Here is a 25,262-nt window from a genome sequence, read left to right as displayed (position 1 = left end):
ACTGAGTAGCTACTGTCGGACTCTTTGACCCTTAGTGATTTTAATAGGTTTTCGTATACCCGCGCGGCTGCCAATCTGAAGTCGAAAGATGTCTGAGACTATTTGAACTCAATTGCAGTGATTTTTTGAAACAAATTTGTTTGATTGGCCAGGGAAAACGATATTCCAGCTAACTGTAACTGATTGATTATAGCTAACACCCCTATTATGAATTTTCATACGATAGACGATAAACGCTTGCTAGCATATCGGAAAAATCAGCTTTTATATTGCGATTTCCACACGCCCGATAGATGTACTATTGTGAATGACAGCAGAGTTTTGTTTACAAATTTTTGTGAATCTATACGAAACAGATAGCAAAACAAAACGTAAATACTAACAGTTCAATTGTTTTGTACGTAAAAGTGGCAAAAGTTTTTAAAACCTGTAATAATAAAATGTTTCTGCAACCTCTGTTGCCTTTTTTATTAACTCAAATGAACAAATTGACGATACTTGCATAGAGGTCATAGAAAGAAGAAAATTGAGAGATGCTTCCATTCTTCTTGAAATGAACTTTACACTGTAAGTACCTGACATACTAAAAGTAAAAAAAAAAGTTGAATAAAAGAAATAGATTTCAAAGTATGTCTTAACAGAAGTAGAAGGCAATTTGCGCGACCGTAAAAATAGGTCATCCATCCCAAATATTTTGAAGGTTTGTGTCACTTTAAGGTTTCTTGCCCAGGGTGTTGCAACAGAGTGTTGAGGCTTTAGTTGGATTCTTTTGGATTTTTTAATAATTAACTTTTATTTAAATAGCTCCCAACGTATCGTGCAAAAATTTATCAACGATAGCTAGCGTAGAAAATTGAACAGCTGGTGCGGTAGTTAGCGTATGGCAATACCACGATAAACGATAAACGCTAACGATCGGATCTCACACGCCAGAATTTATTTCATAATACGGTACAACAGATTGCAAGCGTTTATCGTGTATCGTATGAGTTCATAATAGGGGTGTAACTTAAGTTCATATATGCTTTCGCCCTGCATATAATTTTTCAATATTCAGACGGAAATATCCAAAACTGACGTAAGTACATGCCGACAAGCTCATCATAGCTGTATTATACTAAGAGATCTTGCCAAACCAGTGCGATGTGCAACCCATTTGAAAAAAACCTTTCTAAAGTATTATACAAAGATGTTACGTGTTTTGGAGTTAAGTCTAGGATCTTTTTAATAGTAGGTCAAACAACTAGAATTACTGAATTTTACCTGCCGCAGTCGGCCACACAAATCGATCAGTAAAAACAACCCTCGGCTCTGAATGAACACACAGCGCCATACACATAAATATATACAAACCCCCCTTTTAACAATACCCGCTCATGTACCTAGGAACTATAAATACAAGACAAACGACAACAACAGATCAGAAAGAAAATCGACACTGATGGTGGCACAACGCCGAAGCCGGTTTGTCTCGAAACCAAATTTGACAAGAGATGACGGAAAATCGTTGCAATATATGTGACCCGGTGTATGAAAAAGTGGCTTATGGGTCAAAAAAGAAATTGCGTGAAACAGCTGTTTTTTTTTTTGCGAGAAACAGATGTTTTTTTTTTTGGAGTCATAAGCCACCTTTTCATAGAGCGGGTCACATATATCATTTATCCACCCTGTCGAAAAATCAAAAAAACTAAATAAATCAGTATAATACGAAAATGTTTGATGTTTTTGTTGTAGGAATGAGAAAAACATTACTCGAAAGTTTTCAGTAGCGCTGCTCAGGGGAAAATCCTTGTTTTAACAAAGACCTGTTTAAATTTTTTGGAAACAAATTAAATTTGTATATATAATGGAGACATTAACAGTATGGACGTTAAGGGCCCATCACATAAACAGTTTTTCATATAGATGCGTTTACCACAATCATTTGCATGATGAGTAGATTGCAGGAATTTTTTTGGAGAACGGCAGTTCGAGCAACAATGGCACCATTTGACATGAAAAAGTAGCCAACTTCCAACCTTTGTTGCAAGCAAAGCATAAGAAGAAGAATTTGTCGCTTGCTTTGGCTGAGGGTGCTTCCACACGTTTCAAGTGAAATTATTTTTCCCACTTGTTGGTACTTTTCTAACATTATTCACAGGTAAAAAGAAATTAATAGTACACAGAATATGTAGGGAACTATTTTTATTGTATAGTGTTTTATAACAGTGCTTTCCGAAATTTTGTATGAGAGTGAGCAGAGCGAAACAAACTTCAATTGCCAAGTCTGAAGTTCCTTTATATTTACAAAAGCAACGTCTTGCGCGATTACTTCATTGTGGCTCGGCCTTTATATTTAAGAACCCAAATAGTGAAGTTCTGCATTTAAATCCAGTAAAGGTCCATCGATATTCACCTAATAGTTAATGTGAAAAAAGTTATAAAAGTAGCATATTTTACTCCTGAAAAATGCAGAAAGAACACATTCGGGGTCCACATTGGTTAAAAATTGTCAGAAAGCCGAATGACAGAAAAAATAAGAACTTAGAGCAAGACAATTGACAACTTACTTCACCTGGTTATTCCACCAAGCTTCCGACTACCTTGCGAAATTATCGAGTAAAATTTGCCAAAGAATCGGCTCTTAACAAATAACAACTCTCTGATTTAACTAAGACGTTTTCAGTTTATATTGATCGTAAACACATATAACATTTTGTACGAAATTTTATCCAAATCTGTGTTTTTCTTATGATAACGCCTAAAAACATTCCAGAAAGTGTAAAGTTTGTTCCCAGTAAACTTTGTGGCAATGCCACAATATTTACATACCCATCCCTCACACCACATATATTCCCATACCAACATATGAACGCACTAACTGTTAACTATAGCGCACACATATCAACACACATATACATACAAATGTCCACTGCATACATGTCAAAACAACAGCCTCCGTATAAGTGCAGTGCATTCCGGCGATCATGCACAAGCAACAGGTTTAGAGTTTCATTCGCTGTCATGCAATAGGAAACAATTCTCAACATATTCATAGGCGGCAATGTACCTAACATCAAATTAAAACTCAATAAGAACACTTCCACGTTGGTGAGTGAAGTGGCCGCCAGCTGCTTTGGTGGCTGGCAAGGGATTCCCTTTTGGTCATAGGGAAATCCTACTTTTTCCCACATTTCTTCTGAGTAGGAATAGATTTGCTTTCCCTATTATTCAGAACAAAGGTAATGCACGGGCATTCTGCTCATGTGAGAGGGGAACACGTCCCGATGCCTGTGCCGGGGTGGACTTCCCTACTAGCTTGGTAGAATGCCAGCGCCAATATATTGTGTTAAAATCTCGTCCCGTTACTACTTGTACTCAGCCATTACTATCCGAAGCATCATCGTTACTAATTCCGCTATCGTCATTCTCTGGTGAGGACCAACGTTGCTAATATCCTCTCTCCCAGTTTCACCGTTACTAATATTACTCCGACATCGCTATTCGAAACTTCACCGTAACTATTTCCGTCACTCGTATTCACTCTCTGGTGAGGACCACTGTCGTTAATATCCTCTCTCGGAGTGTCAGCGTTATTAATACTACTCCGTCATCTGTCTCCGAGTGTCACTTCTAATAGTACTCCGCCATTACTCCCTGAGCTTCATTGTTACTAAAACCACCGTAAACCACTAGTACTATATATCTCTCTGTGGAAAACCGTATTTGGATCGCAACTGCTTCGGCAAAATTCCCCACGACAAACCGCCGCCCTCCTACTCTGTCTCTCTCTTTTTCAGCTGGACTCAAGGTTGAGGGGGTTCTGGTCTAAAAGCCGTTGTGCGCGAGTGCTGGAAATCAATATAATAATTTACTGTAAATTTATTTAGGTGGGGGACCTCCACCCGACTCTGGATCGACTGAGCATACCTTAGCCTTCGACCAAACCCACCTCGTATTTTTCATGCACATGAAAAAAAAAAAAACCATTAACTTATACCCGGTAGCATATCCAGGATAGCGTTAGCTGAGTTCAAAAGTCATAAAATTTGCACATATGTAGTTTGTTGTTATAGTATTTGATAACCATAGAGCTGTAAATGCTGCTTATGTAAATACAATTATTATGTTTGTTAAAAATAATTTTCGAGCTCTACGCCACACAGATATATGAGTAACTAGCAGAGGCGGCAGACGTTGTTCTGCCCTAAATTTGGTCTATCTGCATACATTTTAATAAGCTTTTTCCGTCTAACTCTGCCCCTGCCCCTCTACAGTTTTTCTTAATCTTTGTATTCACTCCTCCCTCCGTATTTTTCGCTTCATCTATCTCCATCTTCGTCTCATTCTATCTCTTTCTCAGTGTCCTTCTCCTTCTCTCTTTTCCGTTCTCTCTAGTTTGTCTCATGTTTCTTCATATATTATTGCCAGTCTAGAGGGTGGCATGTATTTTGTTGCAGTTCCACTCCGAGTCTCAGTCTCAGTCTCAGTCCCAGTCCTAGTCCTAATCCCAGTCCCAGTAAGTCTGTGGTCTACTTCCCGGAAAAAAGCATCTTAAATACTAATATAGGTAAATTTATATGCCAAATTTCAGGCAAATCGAATAGGACGTATGTAAATAGGTATGTGGGTATTATTAATTCATCTTTCATTTTATATCCATAATACACACACATTCTTCTTGTATCCCGCTCCATGTTTTGGCCTATACCTCGAGACCCTAGTCACCAAGCCTCATAAAACTTACTCTGTACTAAAGCACACATCAACAGCTTCAATTTGATATCCATAATGTAAAAACACATCCTAGTGTTACACAGATCCACGTTTTGGCCTATATCTCGAGACCCTAATCACCAATAGGTATGAAAACTACCCTGTACTAAAGCACTCATCAACAACACTATATAAAAACACTAACATGTAAAACACTATCTAGGCGTTGACAGGCCCATGTTTTGGCCTATATCTCGAGACCCTAGTTACCCAGGGGTATGAAAATTACCCTCTACTAATGCACTTATCAACAGCTTTCATTTGATATCCATATTATATGAACATATTCTAGGGGTACCCGGGTCCACGTTTTGGCCTATATCTCGAGACCCTAGTTACCCAGGGGTATGAAAATTACCCTCTACTAATGCACTTATCAACAGCTTTCATTTGATATCCATATTATATAAACATATTCTAGGGGTACCCGGGTCCACGTTTTGGCCTATATCTCGAGACCCTAGTTACCCAGGGGTATGAAAATTACCCTCTACTAAAGCACTCATCAACAGCTTTTATTTGTTATCCATATTCTATAAACACATTCCAGGGGTACCCGGGTCCACGTTTTGGCCTATATCTCGAGACCCTGGTCACCCAGGGGTATGAAAATTACCCTCTACTAAAGCACTCATCAACAGCTTTCATTTGATATCCATATTATATAAACATATTCTAGGGGTACCCGGGTCCACGTTTTGGCCTATATCTCGAGACCCTAGTCAACCAGGGGTATTAAAATTACCCTCTACTAAAGCACTCATCAACAGCTTTCATTTGTTATCTATATTCCAGGGGTACCCGGGTCCACGTTTTGGCCTATATCTCGAGACCCTAGTCACCCAGGGGTATGAAAATTACCCTCTACTAAAGCACTCATCAACAGCTTTTATTTGTTATCCATATTCTATAAACACATTCCAGGGGTACCCGGGACCACGTTTTGGCCTATATCTCGAGACCCTGGTCACCCAGGGGTATGAAAATTACCCTCTACTAAAGCACTCATCAACAGCTTTCATTTGATATCCATATTCTATAAACATATTCTAGGGATACACGGGTCCACGTTTTGGCCTATATCTCGAGACCCTGTGCGTCGATGCAGAATTTTCTTTGCTATAAACCTCACGGAGTCCGAGACCTTTTCAACGAATGCAAAACCGTGGAAATCGGTTAGTGCGTTCTGGAGTTATAGCGTCAGGAAGGGAAACCCGACTTATTTTTATATTATAGCTAAAAATTCAATGAATTATACCATATATTGTCGAATATATTTTGTCGATATTTCGATTTCAATTAGAAATCATCTTCAGTGCTATAAATAATATATTTTTGTATATATGTATACCATAAAAAAGCTAAATACAAAAAAAAACCACAAAAAAAAATGTATTATTTACAGCCCTGAAGATGATTTCTAATTGAAATCGAAATATCGATAAAATATATTCGACAATATATGGTATAATTCATTGAACTTTTATTACCCATATATCTGTGTGGCCTAGAGCTCAAAAATTCCTTTTAATATAACGTTTGAAAGGCCGAAAATAAAAATATTATTCAGCCCAATTCTAAACGAAAATTCCGAGAGAGTTTTTCCCTTCTCCCATTCCTCGTATTCTAAATAAAAATTCCTTGTGAGTTTTTTCACTTCTCCCTTTCCTCCTATTCTGAACAATGTTCGAAAAAGAGGAAACCGGTTATGGGAGAAAAGTAGGTATTATGAATGTGAGGGAGAGGGAGATTTCTTTGCCATTTCATAGGAGTTTTTTCACTTGTTAAATTAAAGGGAATGCATCAAAATAAATAAATAAAAATAAAAAAGGAAATTCGTTCTTTTAAGAAAGAACACTTATTTGCACAAATTTGTCCTAAAATATGTATTTACATTCTACCACAATTTTCTCACTGTTAATACAACAACAACATCAACCACTATTCTTTATTTTAAGTCGAAAAGTATATCATAAGCAACGGAAGAGCTCTTTGTATATTTGATGCAGCCATCCAGAAATTGCGCAAGTATTTTTTAGGAAGGCTTAAGTAGATTTTGGCATATGGCGAAAGGCGAACTCAACTCGACGTGGCCGCCAGAAAATTGCTTTGCAGAATGAAAGCAGGCAACTCCGGCGGATTTGTGTTATCCCGCCGTCTTCTTCTTATGCTCCTCTGTTGATGTTGCTGTGGCACCAATTCATTACTCATTTCAGTGAATACCACATGAAATGCAATGCTGTGCATGGTTTATATTTTATTTCTTAATTTCAAACAAATTCGCAACAATAATTAAACTTTTCAATTATTTAAACAAAATAAGAAATGCGCAATGAAATTTCAAATGACATACCATAAAAAAGCTAAATACAAAAAAAAAACCACAAAAAAAAATGTATTATTTACAGCCCTGAAGATGATTTCTAATTGAAATCGAAATATCGATAAAATATATTCGACAATATATGGTATAATTCATTGAATTTTTATTACCCATATATCTGTGTGGCCTAGAGCTCAAAAATTCCTTTTAATATAACGTTTGAAAGGCCGAAAATAAAAATATTATTCAGCCCAATTCTAAACGAAAATTCCGAGAGAGTTTTTCCCTTCTCCCATTCCTCGTATTCTAAATAAAAATTCCTTGTGAGTTTTTTCACTTCTCCCTTTCCTCCTATTCTGAACAATGTTCGAAAAAGAGGAAACCGGTTATGGGAGAAAAGTAGGTATTATGAATGTGAGGGAGAGGGAGATTTCTTTGCCATTTCATAGGAGTTTTTTCACTTGTTAAATTAAAGGGAATGCATCAAAATAAATAAATAAAAATAAAAAAGGAAATTCGTTCTTTTAAGAAAGAACACTTATTTGCACAAATTTGTCCTAAAATATGTATTTACATTCTACCACAATTTTCTCACTGTTAATACAACAACAACATCAACCACTATTCTTTATTTTAAGTCGAAAAGTATATCATAAGCAACGGAAGAGCTCTTTGTATATTTGATGCAGCCATCCAGAAATTGCGCAAGTATTTTTTAGGAAGGCTTAAGTAGATTTTGGCATATGGCGAAAGGCGAACTCAACTCGACGTGGCCGCCAGAAAATTGCTTTGCAGAATGAAAGCAGGCAACTCCGGCGGATTTGTGTTATCCCGCCGTCTTCTTCTTATGCTCCTCTGTTGATGTTGCTGTGGCACCAATTCATTACTCATTTCAGTGAATACCACATGAAATGCAATGCTGTGCATGGTTTATATTTTATTTCTTAATTTCAAACAAATTCGCAACAATAATTAAACTTTTCAATTATTTAAACAAAATAAGAAATGCGCAATGAAATTTCAAATGACAAAACAGCAGACTTCGAAAATTCGAAATTCCTATTCCCCAATTTTTCTTCTCCCTTGGAGAAAAGAATTGGAGGAATTTTTCCGCGGGAATAAAAAAATCCGCGAGAACAAAATTCCGCGAGAATATTTAGAATTGGTCTGATTATGTTGGTATACATAAATATCAGATACGTAGCATATATGTATGTACTTAGATATTTTGATTATGTGTCATTATGTACAACCTACCGTCAATGTATCCAATTTCTTATAGTTTATAGACGACCGCTTGGCCATAATTCTGCTACACCTGATGCACGACTACGCTCATTTCACCGCATTGACACGCCAATCACGTGGCATGCAATCGACTATCTAATATTTCACAATAACGATGACACGAACTGGTTTTTTAAGTCGAAGAAGAAGATGCAGATGCCAATAAAAATATGTTATATATATGTATGTATATATAAAATCAGGAAAACTTGAAGCAGTAGATTGAAGCTAAGTATGAATTTATTTGGTGATTTAGATTTTTTAATGTAACACGTTTACGTATTTAAGTTGTTTTTGCAATAAACGTAAAATCGCTGTAAGTAGCAGCAATTATTAGAAATTTGTTGTAGCTATTTGCTTTTGTTGTTTGACTATTGATATTTTTATGTATTTTTTTTTCATGCTTTGACTAATTCAGTAGAGAATGAATATAACAAATTTACAGGCGTTACAAGGAATTTAATTACAAAAAATTCACTGTGATTTGCATTTGATATTTATTTAATTTGCTTGATTTTTTGTTTTAATTTTATAAACATTGAATTTTTTTTCTTACGTTTTTTATTTGTATAGATATTATTTATATATGATTTAAAATTTTGGTATTTTTATTATATTATATTATTTTATTTATATTATTATATTTCTTCACTAATTTATGAGTTGACTTTTGTTTGTAGATTATTAAATATAAGCATGTAGTAATTTTTATTTTTTTTATTTTTTTATGCTAACTTCTTGCACTTGCTTCTGCCTGTTCTACGGTTCAATACTTTGCCTTTCTTTAGGCCAAGCGGCGCAAGCTAAATGCTGCTGTAGAAACCCTTCTACACTGTAAGCTTTTAGGTTTGCAAAAATTGTTGATTTTTTTTGTTTGTTTGCAAAATTTAATGCGCGCCAAAATTATAAATCACAGAAATCACAGATTAATAAGAAATTTTTTTTTTACGTACAAATTTATCTTTGAAATATTTTTTTAGATTTTTAAATTTATTTATGTTAGCGCTGGAAATATCAAATGTTTACGAAATTTTTTTGACTTGCAATTGCCTGCAATAATTTCTTTTGTTTTGTTAGTTTTGACTAAATTTATTTTTGTATGCTATGCATAGCATTTTTACAATTTTATTAAATATTTTTAAATTAAAATTTTAATTGAGTGATTTTTACGAACATTTGCCGTTTAGATCAGCCTTAATGACTGCATATGTTGTTGTTTTTTGTTTAGCTGGTTTCTGATTTTTGTTGTAGTTTAGTTATGTTTGGATATCACTTTAAAGTTTATTTACAGTTGTTGATTGCTGATTATGATGAGTTTGAGTTGGATTTTTGCAGATGAGAATTATGTTGAGTTGGCGTTTGGCAAACAAACAATACACGCGCACACACACAGACACAAAAGAGAACTTGCAGACTTTTGCTTTTGCTTTTTTTTATATAAGTAACAAATTTTGCTTTTTTTGATGGGGAGGCAGTGGTGTGCGTGTTACGCCTAGTTAGAGAATGGTGTGCAACTCCTTTTTCTTCACTACTCTTATCTTGCAAAGCTAATGCTACTACTAACTTTATTAACTTTTTGCACTGTATAAAATTTTTGTTTTTATTGTTTTTTTTTTTAATAACTTATTTGCTTTTTCATAGTCTTTAATTCCTTATTTTTGGTTGCTGCTGCTGTTAACACAATTATACCTGCCACTAACAAAAAAAAAAAAATTTATAAATAAAATAGTGAACATATTTGCTTTTTTGTTAAAAAAAACAAAGATTGATTAAAACCTTTATTTATCAAAAAACCTTTATTTTTTAATTCACTTTTAACACATGTTGTATATTTTTTGTTGCTGCTGCTATCACATTGATATCCTGCAGCTAAATAAAAAGGAAATAATAAACATAATTTGGTTTATGTTAAACAATTTTTTAATTAATTTTTGATATTAAAATTCAAGACTTAAAAAATGTATTTAAATATTTGGTTTTCATTTTTAAATAAAATAAAAATAAATGTAAGGCGCGATAACCTCCGAAGAGATCTAAGGCCGAGCTTCTCTTCCAATTTGCGTCGTGATCCTCTTGAATTTCCCTACAAATTGGCCGGACGGGACCTACATGTTTTATGCCGACTCCGAACGGCATCTGCAAGGCAGATGAGTTTTCACTGAGAGCTTTTCATGGCAGAAATACACCCGGAGCGCTTGCCAAACACTGCCGAGGGGCGACTTCGCTTAGAAAAATTTTCTTCTAATTGAAAAATCTTATTTCTAAAATTTTGATGTTGCTTTGCCCGGGGTTTGAACCCAGGGCATACGGTGTGGTAGGCGGAGCACGCTACCATCACACCACGGTGGTCGCGATTTTTATTTTTAATTCAGTTTAACCTTCATGTACCCGGTAGTCTACATTTGTAGCAATTTGGGGGAAAAAGTCAAATAAAACAAAAAGTTCCGAAACAGGAATGCCCGAGGTTTACAGTAGCTTATTAAATATCAATTCTAAGTCGATTAAGAGCATAATATCACTCGAACTATTATTTGCCTGACGCCCAGACCCTACTTGAAAAAAACATCATCTTTCAGCCGGTAGTCTACATTTGCAGTCACCATATAAAAGTTATGCAAAATATCATTATATAGTTGACTTCAGCTTGTCGCAACATGATTATTTGCAACTGCCACTACGCTAGCCTTACCCAAGTACATTTTGTGTGTGCGCATATGTACATGCATGTAAAATTTTAACGCGTTTTCGCAATTTATGATTGGAATACCGGCGATCATACGAGTTCCAACCGAAACGATATTGGCGCAGGTGGTCTGATTTGTATCAATACTGAAGAATTCGACGCTAAAAGTGAATTAGTTACTGAAGAAGATGACATTCGCGATGATGAGCAGGAAGAGGGCGCAAAATACGAAGCAGATTTCGAGGATGATTTTGATTCAGGAGAACCATCCATTACCCAACGACATGATGCGTTGATCGCTAAAGATCAAATTGTATGGCAATCTGTTTGCGTAAATGACCATAATGAATTTCGGAGCAATGGTGTGAGCCTAACTCGGGCTACCCGCGGTCTAATTGAGTCTGACGTCTTTGAGTTGATATTCACTCCATTAATGCTTCAACAAATACTTGTAGATGCGAATGAAAAAGGGCGAAAAGCCTATGCGACTTGGAATGAAAAAAACTCCACCACAAATGAAAAATAGCATTTATAGGCCTTTTGTTACTAGCAGGTGTGAATAAATCGAATGGCGAAGATGTGGATGTGCTATGTAGCCAATACAGCGTTTGCTATAACCGTGCAACAATGCCCAAGTCACGTTTCAAAGAAATTTTTCGATTTATTAGATTTGGCAGCGAGCTTACAAGAGCAGCGAGACTAGAAGGCGATAAGGATGCTCCAATATGTGCATTGTAGATGCAAATGAACGCAAATCTTACCAACCGTCTGGAGAAATAACTGTGGATGAGCAATTATTTGCTTATCGCGGCAGAACTAGGTTTACCCAGTACATACCCTCTAAGCCTGCCAAGTATGGGATAAAGGTGTGGTTTGCGTGCGATGCTAAATCGTTCTATCTGCTCAAAAGTGAGATATATACGGGAAAGAACTCAAATGCTAGTCGAGCAACCAACACAGGAGAAGGTGTTGTGCAAAGGTTAGTATACCATTGGGAGAACACCGGAAGGACTATAATTCGTGAAAATTTTTTTACATCGCTAAACGTTGGCAAGAACTTAATGTTCAAAGGTCTTGCTCTTCTTGGTACTGTTCGCCAAAATAAGACTTTTTTACCAAATGAAATGAAAGCTGACCGCAATCGAGGAGAAGAGTCTACCCTTTTCGGGTTTCTCGATGGAAAGTTTTCTTTGGTATCTTATGTTCCAAAAAGAGGCAGAGCAGTCACAATACTTGCCAGTACACCTTTGACAGATTCAATTGTAGTTGAAAATAAAAACAAGTCACAATATATCTTTGATTACAATGCAAACAAAGGAGGCATCGACGTCATGGATAAAATGATTTCTGCATATTCAACGAAACGCAAAACTTTGCGTTGGCCCGTGGCCATGTTTTATAACATGCTAGATATAAGTGCACATGCATCATTCGTCATTTACTCGGAAAACAATCCATATAACCGTCTAGATGGATCCCTTGCTGCCACTTCTAAAGGTGATTCATCCATATTACCTGATATTTCCAGCGACAAACAACCAGCTTATCCTGTACGTTGTCAGCACTTTGAAATGGGAAATCGTGAAGGTACACGTAAAATCTGTAGATGGTGTAAAAAAGCAATGTGCGATGCTCATGCCGAAACATATACTTTGGGAAAATGCTGTTCAATTCCTGAAAACTAATACATTTTTTGACTTAAAATTATTACTTGAATTCAATATTTTTAAATAAAAACGTGAGTACACACGTACATGTCAAATAATCACCATACAAGCCTTTTTTTTATTTTCTAAACATTATCGTGGTTTTACATACAGTTACATGCCTGCTACAAATGTAGACTTCCGACCGTGTACGTAAGTTTTATATCCCGGGCACATGAAGGTTAAATAAGCCATATATGTATATTTTTTTGTTTGCTGTCATCGTTACCACAATGATACTTGCCACTAAAAAAAAAAAAACAAAATAATAAACATAATTCCGATTTTGTTAAAAAAAAAACTGTAAACAAAATTTATTAAAAAACTTTATTTATTAAAATTTTTTATTTTAATTCACTTTAAGCACGCCATGCATATTTTTTTGTTGTTGCAGCTACCACATTGATATACTTCAGCTAAATCAAAACGAAATAATAAACATGATTTGGTTTTAGTTAAAAAATTTTTTAATTAAAAAAAATTTATTAAATAGGTATTCTTATTTTTCAAATTCACTTTAAACACGCCGTATGTAGTTCTTTTTTTGTTTTGATGTTGTTACCACAATGATATCCTGTCGCTAGCATAGCAAAATAATGAACATAATTTATTTTTTGAAAAAAAAAAACCAATTTATTTTATTTAAAAGAAATTTATAATTCACTTTTAACACTTTGTGTTTATGCAACAAAACGCCATACTCCGTTGACTGATCTAATAATAACTTAAGCGCTCAACTTGCCAGTTGTGTTCTTCTTTTACATTTATTTTCATCCTACAATTAAAATGTTGTTTCTCTTAAAGTCACCAATAAATAAACACCGCTATGAATATCGATTTCGTTGCTAATTTCGCTGCCACAAAGTATCTTTCGCAGCTTCAGCGGGCGCAATGGTAGCTAACGTCATCGTCGCTGTCGCGCAACTTTTACCATCAATCAACTTCACCATGCAGCGCAGTCGCTCGCACTGCCATAACGCGAAGGCATCATCGTCGCCGCATTGCCACCGTCATCACATATTAATCTTTTTCTTTTATTTTCTATTTCTTGCTCACGCACGCACACTTAACTAAAGTTTTTTGCGACAATGTCTCATGCGCTCGCCTACTTCGTGTAGATGTGCATGTGTGATGTCGTCATAAATACACCACACTTTGGTTTCCAATGGAGCCACTTTCCATATCGCTCTCCAAATAAATTCCTCCCTTAAAGTTAAACTTACACTAACATTTGTGTCTCTAAGTTCCAGCATTATTGTGTTTGTGTGTGTATGTTATTGTGCGTGTATTTGTAAGCCAGCACGTGCACAATTTTTTGTTAAGTTTTATTCCAGTTGTGCACAATCCTCCATACCTATGTATATCTTTTATCAACTGAACTAAATTTTGTATTTTTTCCTTGCATTCTCATTTACACTCAAACACATATGCATGTGCTCGAAACTTTTGTCAAAAGGAGATTTTAGAGCCTTTTAAGTTAAGTTTCATACTTTCAGGCGGACGAATTTTTTCCTTCACCCCAAGCATTTTGATATATTGAAGGCAGTGGATCTTATGCATAAAAATCGAGCATTTGTGCAGAGTCGATTTTTGTTTAGTACAGCTCAGTATGTCCTTAGCTTAAATCTTTCTCGAATACTACAAAACTGTTTAACGGGCAACAGAGAGACCTAACTTAGTGAGTGTACGCTTTTTATGACGATCATCCGCTGAAGGCCAATGTTGCACTTCATTTCAAGTGAAATATGAGATTAATATAACAAATATTATGCTTATGCTGATAGGAATAATGCCAGAAAATTCTTTACGATGCGTTCGATCCTTGAGAAGATCCGTGTTAAGAGAATCCACACTATCAGCCCAATTCTAAACAAAAATTCCGTGCGAGTTTTTTCCCTTCTCCCATTCCTCGTATTCTTAATAAAAATTCTTTGTGAGTTTTTTCACTTCTCCCTTTCCTCCTATTCTGAACAATGTTCGAAAATGCGGAAACCGGTTATGGGAGAATAGTATGTAGGTATTATGAATGTGGGGTAGAGGGAGGTTTCTTTGCAAAATAGTTAAAGGAAATTGCTTCTTTTAAGAAAGAACACTTATTTGTACAAATTTGTGCTAAAATATGTATATACATTCATCCACAACGTTCTTTATTTTAAGTCGAAAAGTATATATATCATAAGCAACGGAAGAGCTCTTTGTATATTTGATGCAGCCATCCAGAAATTGTGCAAGGATTTTTTAAGAAGGCTTAAATATATTTTGGCTTATGATGAAACACGAATTCAACTCGACTTGGCCGCCAGAAAATTGCATTGCTGAATGGAAGCAGGCAACTCCGGCGGATTTGTGTTATCCCGCCGTCTTCTTCTTGTTATGCTCATCTGTTGATGTTGCTGTGGCACCAATTCATTCCTCATTTCAGTGAATACCACATGAAATGCAATGCTGTGCATGGTTTATATTTTATTTCTTAATTTCAAACAAATTCGCCACAATAATTAAAATTTTTAATTTTTTAAACAAAATAGGAAATGCGCAACCAAATGGCAATTGACAAAACAAAATTCGAAACTCATATTCCCCAATTATTGTTCTCCCTAGGAGAAAAGAATTAGAGGAATTTTTCCGCCGGAATAAAAAATGCGCGAGAACAAAATTCCGAGGGAATATTTAGAAAATGGGCTGTATATTTTTTTTGTCGAGTTAAAATCAGGCTTTGACAGGCCGGAAGGAAGTTATTAATAACGCTCTGCCACACAACGTTGCTCCGGAAAGATTGGGAGCGACAACTACTTTATTCAAGCCAACACCCTTTCGTGCGACTTCTGACCAAGTGTTAATTTGGTACCAGCAGAGAATTTAAAAGTTTAGTCCTCTCGACGATCAGAAATCACGCTCTACAAGTCGTTTATCATACCTGTCCTGATGCATGGCTCGGAATAATAAACGGTGTCAAGAGCAGATAAAATAACTCTTGGAGTGTTCAAAAGAAAATTTCTCCAGGAGATTTATGGTCCTGTACGTGATGGTGACGACCAGTTTCACAGGAGGTTTAATGATGAGCTAAACGCAGGTATGAAGATAGTGTGGCGAATAAAACCCAAAGGCTTCGCTGGCTAGGTCATGTTATGCGAATGGAGGAAGACGACAGGAAATTCCTTCAGACGACAACGCAGTTTGGAGGCAAATAAAGAGGGCGATTTCCACTGAGTTGGAAGAGGCAGCTGAAGCAAGATTTAGCCTTCCTTTTTGCCCCATAAAATGCTGGAATTATTGATATCCATTTTAATAATTTAAAATTTGTTTTGCCATTATCCCTGTTTCAAGGGAAAAATAAGTATTACACTAGGGAACTAACATATTGGGAGCAGTTTCAATATACCACTGAGGAGACATCTAAGCTAAGGTGCCAAGCAGGCTGATGGCATACATCGGAGGACTAACAGAAAGCAAACGGTATCTGCTGGTGGACATAACCCTATCCATGTTACTGGACCGTTGTAATGAAAAACAAATGGACAGCGAAACTAACAACATATTTTGAAGCATGGAGAAGATCCTAAATGCGTTTACGGCGATGCAGAGCAGGAGGATGCTGTAAACACATCGCGAACCGAGAAATGCTCGAGCAGAGAGTTAGGCACATCTCTGTCGATAGTGTTACAACAAAAACACTGAGCGGTCAAGAAGAGTAGCAACAAATCAGTCACTTCGTAGAAACCACACTCCGAACAAAAAAGCGCGACCTGGAGGCAGGAACAATAGAAGGCTATTAAAAAAAGACAGAGAAATATGGAACGCCACTCTGGACTTATGTGAAGGCGGCCCCAAAGTGGGCGACGGTTTCAAATTTGGTGGTTTTTAACCTACGGACCTACGGTTGCTGTAATGGCAGCAATTACGGTGCATTTGGCCTCCACCCCAAACCGCACTAAAAAAAAAAATTGCTTTCCAACATACTATGGAGCAGGGCTCTCTAAAACTGAAACTGTAACGGACTTAGTAAGATTATTATAATCGTATTGGTTGTGGTTCTTGATCAACGAGCAACATAAAAAAATATTTCGTAAATGTGCCCTTTATTACGAAAGTCGTATGAGTAATTTCATGTCGTTTTAGTTCATTGTTAATCTCTTTGTATCTTTCCACGTCTCCTGTTTTTTAGAGTCAAATAGTCAAAAGATACAATCTTATTATTATCAGGGTTTTCGCACCCGCTGCGCATTGCATGTTATCCTATTAGCAATTATTTGTTATTCGCATATACTCGGCATTAGATGATATGGTCAGTTGTAGATCTCTTAAAACTTTTCGATAAATCGAGTATTCTATTATTCGATTTTAGATTTTTTTCATTTATTAAACGAATTTCACTTTTCGAATAATTGATTTGTTTTGATAATTCGAATAGTCGCTTGGTTGCGGTAAAATCGAATCTTCGAATTATTACGTATACGGCACGTATGGACCACATAAATAGCCATCATTCCGTCGCAAAGATCCAGAGCCAGATAAATAATTTTGCAAGTAAATGTAACAACAACTATTTGAGCCAGATAAATCCAGATATAAGTCTGGTTCAATTTGTGAGCCAGATCATTTTTTAATTACTTTTCTTTAGTTTGGCAACGCCACCTTTAAAAAACCTACTTTTTCGAAAATAGATGTCACTGCTTACCCTTTCGCCCTATGAGTTAAATGAAAAACAGCGGCGACATCTGCCTATCACGTTTGACGTGTGCAAAAATATCACGACCTCTGCTTCTCAAGTCTCTCAATGATCCAGCATTCCCGGGAAAATTGAGAGTGATACGAAGCTAGAAAATTCACTGGATGATGGCTAATGTCTTCTTTGGTTGCACCTCATAACACCGACTTTCAGAAATACGGGCCAGACACAATTCATCCCGACAAGACACTCCCGACAACACAAAATTCAAACAAATTTACCAATATATCTTGCAGGGTAGCAAGATCTTTCTGGCCGAAAGTGGATGGCAGGAGGTCTGCTGAAATAATTGTGTTCACTAAGGCTCACCTATCAATGGTCGTTGGGGTTTTGACAGGGCACTGTCCCATGGGTATCCATGCGGTACGTCTCAATATAATGGAAACTCCATCCTGTTGCAGCTGTATGGAGGATGATGAGGTGGAATCACCAAATCACTTTATGCTTGATTGCCCAGCTTTTGCCAGAACTAGGCGAAAGTACTTCGGTTGCGACTCAATTGGATCTCCCGAGGATTTATCCAAAGTTGAGATCGGTATCCTTCCGAGCTTTATCGTTGCTACCCAACGATTCTCTAAGTAGCTAGATCTAAGTCACCGTTATTTTTGGTGTTGTGGTATCACAACGGACCTTCGTGTTGTCCAAGTGAGCTATCCTTATCAGGGCAACTACCACCTAACCTATCCTATTCTATCCTACCAATATATCATTCTTTCACATTACGCCTGCGCAGACTGGTGTTATGCGCTGAAATATTTTCAACCGCGTAGCCGTTGTTGCCGTTGAGCCGTAGTCAAAAGCCCCCTAAGCAGAGAGGTAATCGGTAAGTATTGATGTGTAGAGATGTTTAAAATAATTGAGCAATATCGCTCAGCGGGTTGAGGGGCTTATAAAATCACAGGTGTCGTAAGAGGCAGCTAAGGCTGTGTGCGAGCTAGCCTAAATTGCTACCTAAATTGAGAAACACCTAAATCACTGGAAATTGTCGGCAAGGCAGTGCAAAAGAAAAAATTTAGAATTTTTGAGTATACTTTTCAACCTAAATTGAAATGTCAAATTTGAAGAACAAAATAAAATTGATATTTTTATTTTATTCAGTTTTTTTTTTATTTCTACATACATATATATATATATATATGCCAATCAAATGCGTGTGCACTAATTATAGCTACTTTATTGACTAGAGGATGATGATTCGACTGCGGTGGTGTCCGATCAATAGTTGAAAGGTGCAGTGATGGTTCTAAATAGATTGGCGTTAATGCTGGCGGAATAAAAATTAGACCCTTTTTCAACGCTGGTTCGGCAGTTATGTATGTGGTTCTCAACGCCTGCACCGCTTCCCTAAAATTAGTTACTTGGGGCATTCCCAATGTACCTGTGTTCAACTTAAGATGGAAACAAGCGTCCAATTAGGCGGAGGCGCTGCATTTTCTTGTTCTGTGATCTATGGATACTTTTTCTCCCATGACCTCTGTCCTGCAGAGGCATGTGCTCCTGAGTAAACTAAAGTTTTGTGTTGTTTGTATAAACAAACAACAATTAGTTGTCAAATGAACTCGCACAGTTTTGACAGTTTTTTTTCCCAAATTGTTGCAGTGCTGGAAAGTTCCAGTGGAATATTAGTTGAGGTACCTAAAACTTAGGTCAACTAGCACCCAGCATAAAATACCCAAATTATTCAAGAGTTGTGGAACGCAACTTTTTTAAGAGGATTGTCAGCACAATTTATAGCTTTTTCAACCCAATTGTGAACATCACCTACCCGTGGCGAATCCTGTTTCTTTAACAGACGAGGCACTGTCGACCCCAAGTTCCGCATGAAACAAGCGGGTGGGGGCGGGATGGCCTAGAAGGTTCAATATGAACATATTAAATCGTTACCGATATGGTCGGGCTCGTACCTTAAATATGCGGAACTTACTGGGTCTATATCCGGCAAACGACCATAGCATCGATTACAATCCCCAATACCTTCGGGGAATGTCTTTATCGCTACAATAACAAAAACAACATGTGTAGTTTCTTTGAACATCATGCGTATTTTCCTTATTTAAATCTAGTCAGGATTTGGCTGTGTTGGGATTATGAGTGGTCGGGATGATGAATTGTCGGGATGTGGTCGTGTGGGGGTTATGTGATTATGGATTTTGTAAGTCGGGATTATGTTATACATCCGTCTTCTTTGTTGAAACGACGTTAGTTTGATCGCTTAATAAATGTTGTAATATTTTAATTGTAAGTCTCAAAATTGGTGTCCTCTTGTAAAATTTCCTAAAATTTCCGGTTTCGGCGAGAAAGACGTAAGTAGGCAGGCATACAAATATGTCGAGAAAAATCAATGTCGCTCCTGCTATTAAATATTTTATAAAAAAAAACCCAGATCAGCAGGTGCGGATATGCCAATAATAAAATGTGGGATGGAGTTGGAAGGCAGCTTTTACTGCGGCGTCGTCAGTTTCTATTATAAATTGCGAAAGGTTATTTTGAGCGATTATGTGTGCTTAAACTACTGAACCAATCGTCTTGTAATTTTGTTCAATTTTTTATTTATTTTTTCGAAAGTTTTTAAAAATTTATTAACAAATACAAGAAATCGATTTACCAAAAAAAAATATCAATTCTCTGATACCCATATTGGCATTAGTTATCATATAATATAAAAAAATTTGAAAGACATCCTTTGTGGCAACATCTAGGCAGAAAGCTTCATAATGTAGTAGACTACTATATTTATCTAAATCGATTAAGCCGAAAGGTATTTTACCACATGGAGTTGGCACTTACTTTATATATCCGTTTCTATCTCGGAAACGGCTGAACCAATTTATTATGCTCATCTACAGAGGCTTGGAAAAGGACACTCGCAACATGAAATTTCAATATATCATATGGTTTCGGAGATACAGACAGAAATGTGACCTATTTAGTACTAAAATTGGTTATTTTTGATTTTCATTGGTAGTAATGAAGAAGGATTGGGATTATACCTGACCCATTTTGCAATCATACAAAGATTGTAAGCGTGATTAATCCGTGGTCACTTTGCTAATTTTTCGGAAACAATTGGGTATGATTTCGCAAAAATAAATATCAATAATAAAATTTTGATCCATCCGTGAACCAGATCTCTGAGTCGGGGTCAGTACATAAATTCCCGGTTTCCCAAAATGTTCCGTCCGCAATGGAGACCTCAAAATTCCTTGAGATTTAGAACGTAGGATACATTGCATCACGTAGTTACAATATGGCATTTTCTACGAATTACCTTCATATGCCCCGTCATGTTTCCGATCTTTAGCTCAGAAATTACACAACTAAAGATTTAGTCTCGCATTGGGTGTTTGCGATAATTTTCAAGCCCCACTTTAGTACGAGGTTCTACTTTGATGGACAGTCGCACAAAATAGTACGGTTGCCAAAAAACTTGAAGGGGTTTGTAGGTTATCAATTAAAACCATAACGGCAGCTCTGAAAACTACGTCGGCAGCTGCACTTCATGCCATTCGGCTCATCCCACCTGCAAACGCAAAGGTTGAAAATATAGCGCTACCACAACAAAGTTTAAGCCTCAGGGCAACTTGAGTGCAGGCCGCATAAACGCGGCAGTAAAACGCCATTAAATATAGGACGCTTGAGCTTCGAAAGAGATCTTGGGGCTACAATAGCGTCGAAGGGTTGGCGCAATGGAGAAAAAACGGCAGAACATATTGTACATGTGTTTATCGATGGTTCGAAAGTAATGGAAAGGGTCAGTTCTGCAGAAGCGTGGGGCTGCAAATTTCTAAGAACATATGCAAATCCTACGACGGTAGACTCACAACGTTGCTCATATTTCAAAAGAGACTAGATTAAAGGCTCACGATACGCTTACTAACAGTACACTGCTGTCATACACCACATGCTTATAAGTTAGGCCTGATCAGTAACAGTAGATGTATGAAGTGCGAGCTGCAGGAAAAAGGTTTGAGCACGTTCTGTGTGCGGGTCCCTAAGAACGTCTAGTATCTGCTAAGTTCGTAAGAACGTCTAGTATCTGTCAAGAGGACGGAGTTATTCTATAATATAATAATTGGTGCCTAATTGGGGTTTTTTTAGATTGGTCGTCAAAGAAATTCTGGTCACTCTATGGACATATTCAGTCTATGTGAGGTTTTTCTGATAAAGTTTTAATTTGTCTTTTTTTAATTGCGCACGATTTGTTCTGTACCAACAGTGGAATGCTAAAATATATATAACTCACAAATATGTAGATCAGCTGTGAGGTTACAACGACCTGTCAAGTTACGGCCACTACCAACAGTTAATGCAAAAATAACAAAGACAGAAAAAACAGCACAACTACAACAACTGTAAAGAAAAAACAAAGTGCTGTAAAATTCAGCCTGGAAGATTTAAGCGGAATTATCTCGATTTTCGCATTTGTTTTGGTTTCGAGTATTTTTTTTGCATTGTCTGAAGAAATCCTCCACGTGGTAAGTTGTTCGTCGTGTAAACATGCATGTTGGAGTATTTGTTAAAGAAAATTGTGTGATAGTATTAGTATGTGTTAGCAACGGGAGGTGGATGAAAGAGAGTAATCAGGCAGTACTGCCAACAAGAAATAATGACGTTAACGTTGATATCCCTTTGCCACCGAAGAAGTGAGACAAATATAATATAACGCTGCTTGTTCTATTACAAATTAACAGAGTGCCGAATGATTTGTTAAAGAAAATCCAAAACTCATTTAAGTACAATCGCACTTAGTTGGAACCATACCATACATTAACAACAACAACACGCGCACGCACATTTCAAAGCGCTGAAACTTCATTGACCGAATTTTCACCCATTGCTTACATACATACATACATGCATGTATCTAAGGGTCAACAATAAAATGCGTGTGCGATGTATAAGTCAGCGGGTTACGAAGGCAGCTGCTCCAAAAATGGCAGCGTACCAATTACATACTTACTACTGGCGGCACTAAGGGGTACGACGCTACGAGACGAGAACAACAGAAATGTTAGTTATGGCGACTTTATGACTGGGTCGCTCCTTATTCATCTTATTATATCTTTAAGGCGGTGACACAATGACATTTTTCATATAGATGCGTTTAATACAAGCTTATGCATTCCAATAACATCGCCACAATCAACCAAGATGTTGCGTTTGTAAATATGAAGGAACTTCAGACTTGGCAATTGAAGTTTATATATTATGCCTTGCCCATTCACATACAAAATTTCGTGAAGCACTGTTGTAAACATTCTCCCTATACAACAAAAATACTTGCTACCATATTTTGTGTCGTAATCGATTGTTATATTGCAGTTTTTAATTGTGAAAATTGTTAGAAAATTTACCAACCAGTGGGAAAAATAATTTCACTTGCAACGTGTGCCAGCACCCTTAGCCAAAGCAAATGTCAAATTCTTCTTATGATTTGCTTGGAACAAAATTGGGGAGTTGGCTACTTTTCAATATCAGATGGCGCTAGTGTCGCTCTTTCTACCATTCTCCATAAAAATACATGAAATCTACTCATAATGCATAAGCATGTGTTAAACTCATCTATATGAAAAACTGCTTATGTGTCGGAGCTGTTAGTATCTTTAGTATCGGCGATGGGTTTTGTAGAGCCAGTATTGCGGTGTATCAGTAGGAGGTATGGCAAAGGCCAGAAATACAAACATGATTACATACGTACATATATGAATGATATGAAAGCGCGTGTGACGGTGTGAGTAGCGCTAATTTATGGCGCTAGATATTCAGCAGCATTCATTTAAGCGAGACCTAATATAAGGCTTACATAGCATATACCAGCCGATACATATAAAAGTCGGCTAAGGCTGTCATATTATGTTATTTATTTGAAAAACTGGCAAGATATTTGTTAAGTATGTCAATATAAAAGCTGGCGCGGCTGCAGTTTAACATATTTTCTTCCTATGTTTCTACTGCTTTGGTTGCGGCTACTACTTCTCTTTGAAAAAAAAATACAGTTTTCTTCCGAATCAGCACGGTATACCACAGATCCTACGCCTTCCATTACTTTCGAACCATCGGGGTACACGTGTACCACCACGTCTTCTATTTGGGCACCCTTGCGCCAACTATCCACCTATATTGTGGCTCTTCGAAGAGAAGGTACGGAGTTAGATAGTATGTGCATCCAGTAATTGATGACGCTATACTACTACGGCCATATGGTCTGCGCTCAAACTGCCCCGAGGAAGTAAGTCTCGTTGCAGTTGTTAACGCTTTGTTCTTTGCCGCCAGGTCTACAGTACATTCGTGCAGATAGCATACAGTGCATCCACAAATTTAAATATTTATTAGTTCCATGAACGTGAAGATAGCGAATTAAAAAAAGGCTGTATTTGGCCGTAAATTTTCCGCTAAATAGTTGGGAAGAGAAAACATGTGTCGGCTTTCTTTGGGGGCCCTAGCTAAGTTCACATGAAGTCAGCGAAACACCTTTGTAAAAACTGATTTACACTTCTCTAATCGAAATACAACTCGGCTAGTATTTTAGTGCATATTAGTCGCTAATTAGTTGTAAAAAGAAATATAGTGTCAGTCTTTTTAAATCTTTTTTTAGTGATTCGTGAACTTAGCAAATACCCTAATATTTGACTCTGAAAACAGGGTTTTCCAGGCATATTGGCTTAAAACTTCGAAACTGAGGCTAAGGCTGATGACCTTGGCATGCCCTTTTGTTTCAAATAACTGGAAAATGTACCGCATCCTGTATAATGCTTACGGATATGCCAATTTTTAACCCTGCGAAACGCCCCACATCAATCAGTTGTCCATTGGGATGCCAAGGTTTCTGAGAATTTAACAGAAATGGGTTTTCCAGCATTTCGAGTATTCCCGCCTCATTCAAGAAATAATATTCTGCTATGAGAAAAAGACCAGTTTTGATCGATCGCGTTGTTTCGACTGGCCATCTTCTTCCATCGTCGACAATATCGGACACGCGTAGCACACAATTGGTTGCTTAATTCCTTTATATGTAGCTACCGGCATTTATTTGTTTTTAGTGCAAGTGCTACCTGTAAGAGGCTGGAAGATTATGTTCCGGATGTGAACTTTAGGCAAGATTACAGCTTCATGCTTATTAAATTACAGGTCTTTATACAACGTCACGTCTCTCGCCACCCTCAATTTTCATATATATGAATCCCTCAGTGCCAATGTTAATTATTTTCGCACTACAATATAGTGCGTGACTATTTTCAGCTCACTTTGCTTCTTTTGAAGTTAATGCGGTCCAATAGGAGTATGAGCAGCTGATCAGATTTTATAGTTAAAATCGGCTTCTAATGACCGCAGTTGGCAAGTCCTGCGCTGACAATGCAAATGTCTACAAATCTCTGACAATTTCCAACAACACGCGTGATCTATTTAATACAGTAGCATCTTTTCCCGCTATCCGCCTCAGCTTTAGAATGGGATGGTTCGTGAAGAATATTGAAATCATCTCAAATAATAATTGGGGCAGTAGAATGTATATATTGCTTCAAAGATTTGCATATTCCACTAGACAGATAGGCTTTGGCTACTAAAGGATACAGTACCTGTCGTCAAAATCTGAGCAAAATATCTATTTGCACGACAAATGAGTCACAAATGCGAGGCTGCATCCACTTCCTCTCACGCGATCTTTTCTGTGGAAATATAGCCGAGGAGTTTAACACTAAGCCTTTGAACTCAGGTATGGTAAGCGGGGCACGCTACCACCGCACAACGGCGGAATCGACAGGAACTAGGGGCATATAT

The 25,262-nt window shown here is 37.0% G+C and overlaps 1 protein-coding gene and 1 long non-coding RNA gene across 23 annotated transcripts in view; both read right to left on the bottom strand.

Annotated features, from left to right (window-relative positions):
• Nucleotides 1-25,262, bottom strand: part of cac (cacophony) — a 503,311-nt gene that overhangs the window by 335,098 nt on the left and 142,951 nt on the right. The window lies entirely within an intron of this gene.
• Nucleotides 1-25,262, bottom strand: part of LOC137250719 (uncharacterized) — a 39,531-nt gene that overhangs the window by 6,285 nt on the left and 7,984 nt on the right. The window contains exon 2 of the long non-coding RNA XR_010953055.1: nt 8,336-10,060. This is a non-coding gene — a long non-coding RNA (uncharacterized lncRNA). The remainder of the gene's footprint in view (nt 1-8,335; nt 10,061-25,262) is intronic.

This window comes from Eurosta solidaginis, chromosome 4, assembly GCF_040869045.1.
Source record: "Eurosta solidaginis isolate ZX-2024a chromosome 4, ASM4086904v1, whole genome shotgun sequence".
In the NCBI taxonomy this organism is placed as follows: domain Eukaryota; kingdom Metazoa; phylum Arthropoda; class Insecta; order Diptera; family Tephritidae; genus Eurosta; species Eurosta solidaginis.
This window is presented reverse-complemented; position numbering and strand designations above follow the sequence as displayed.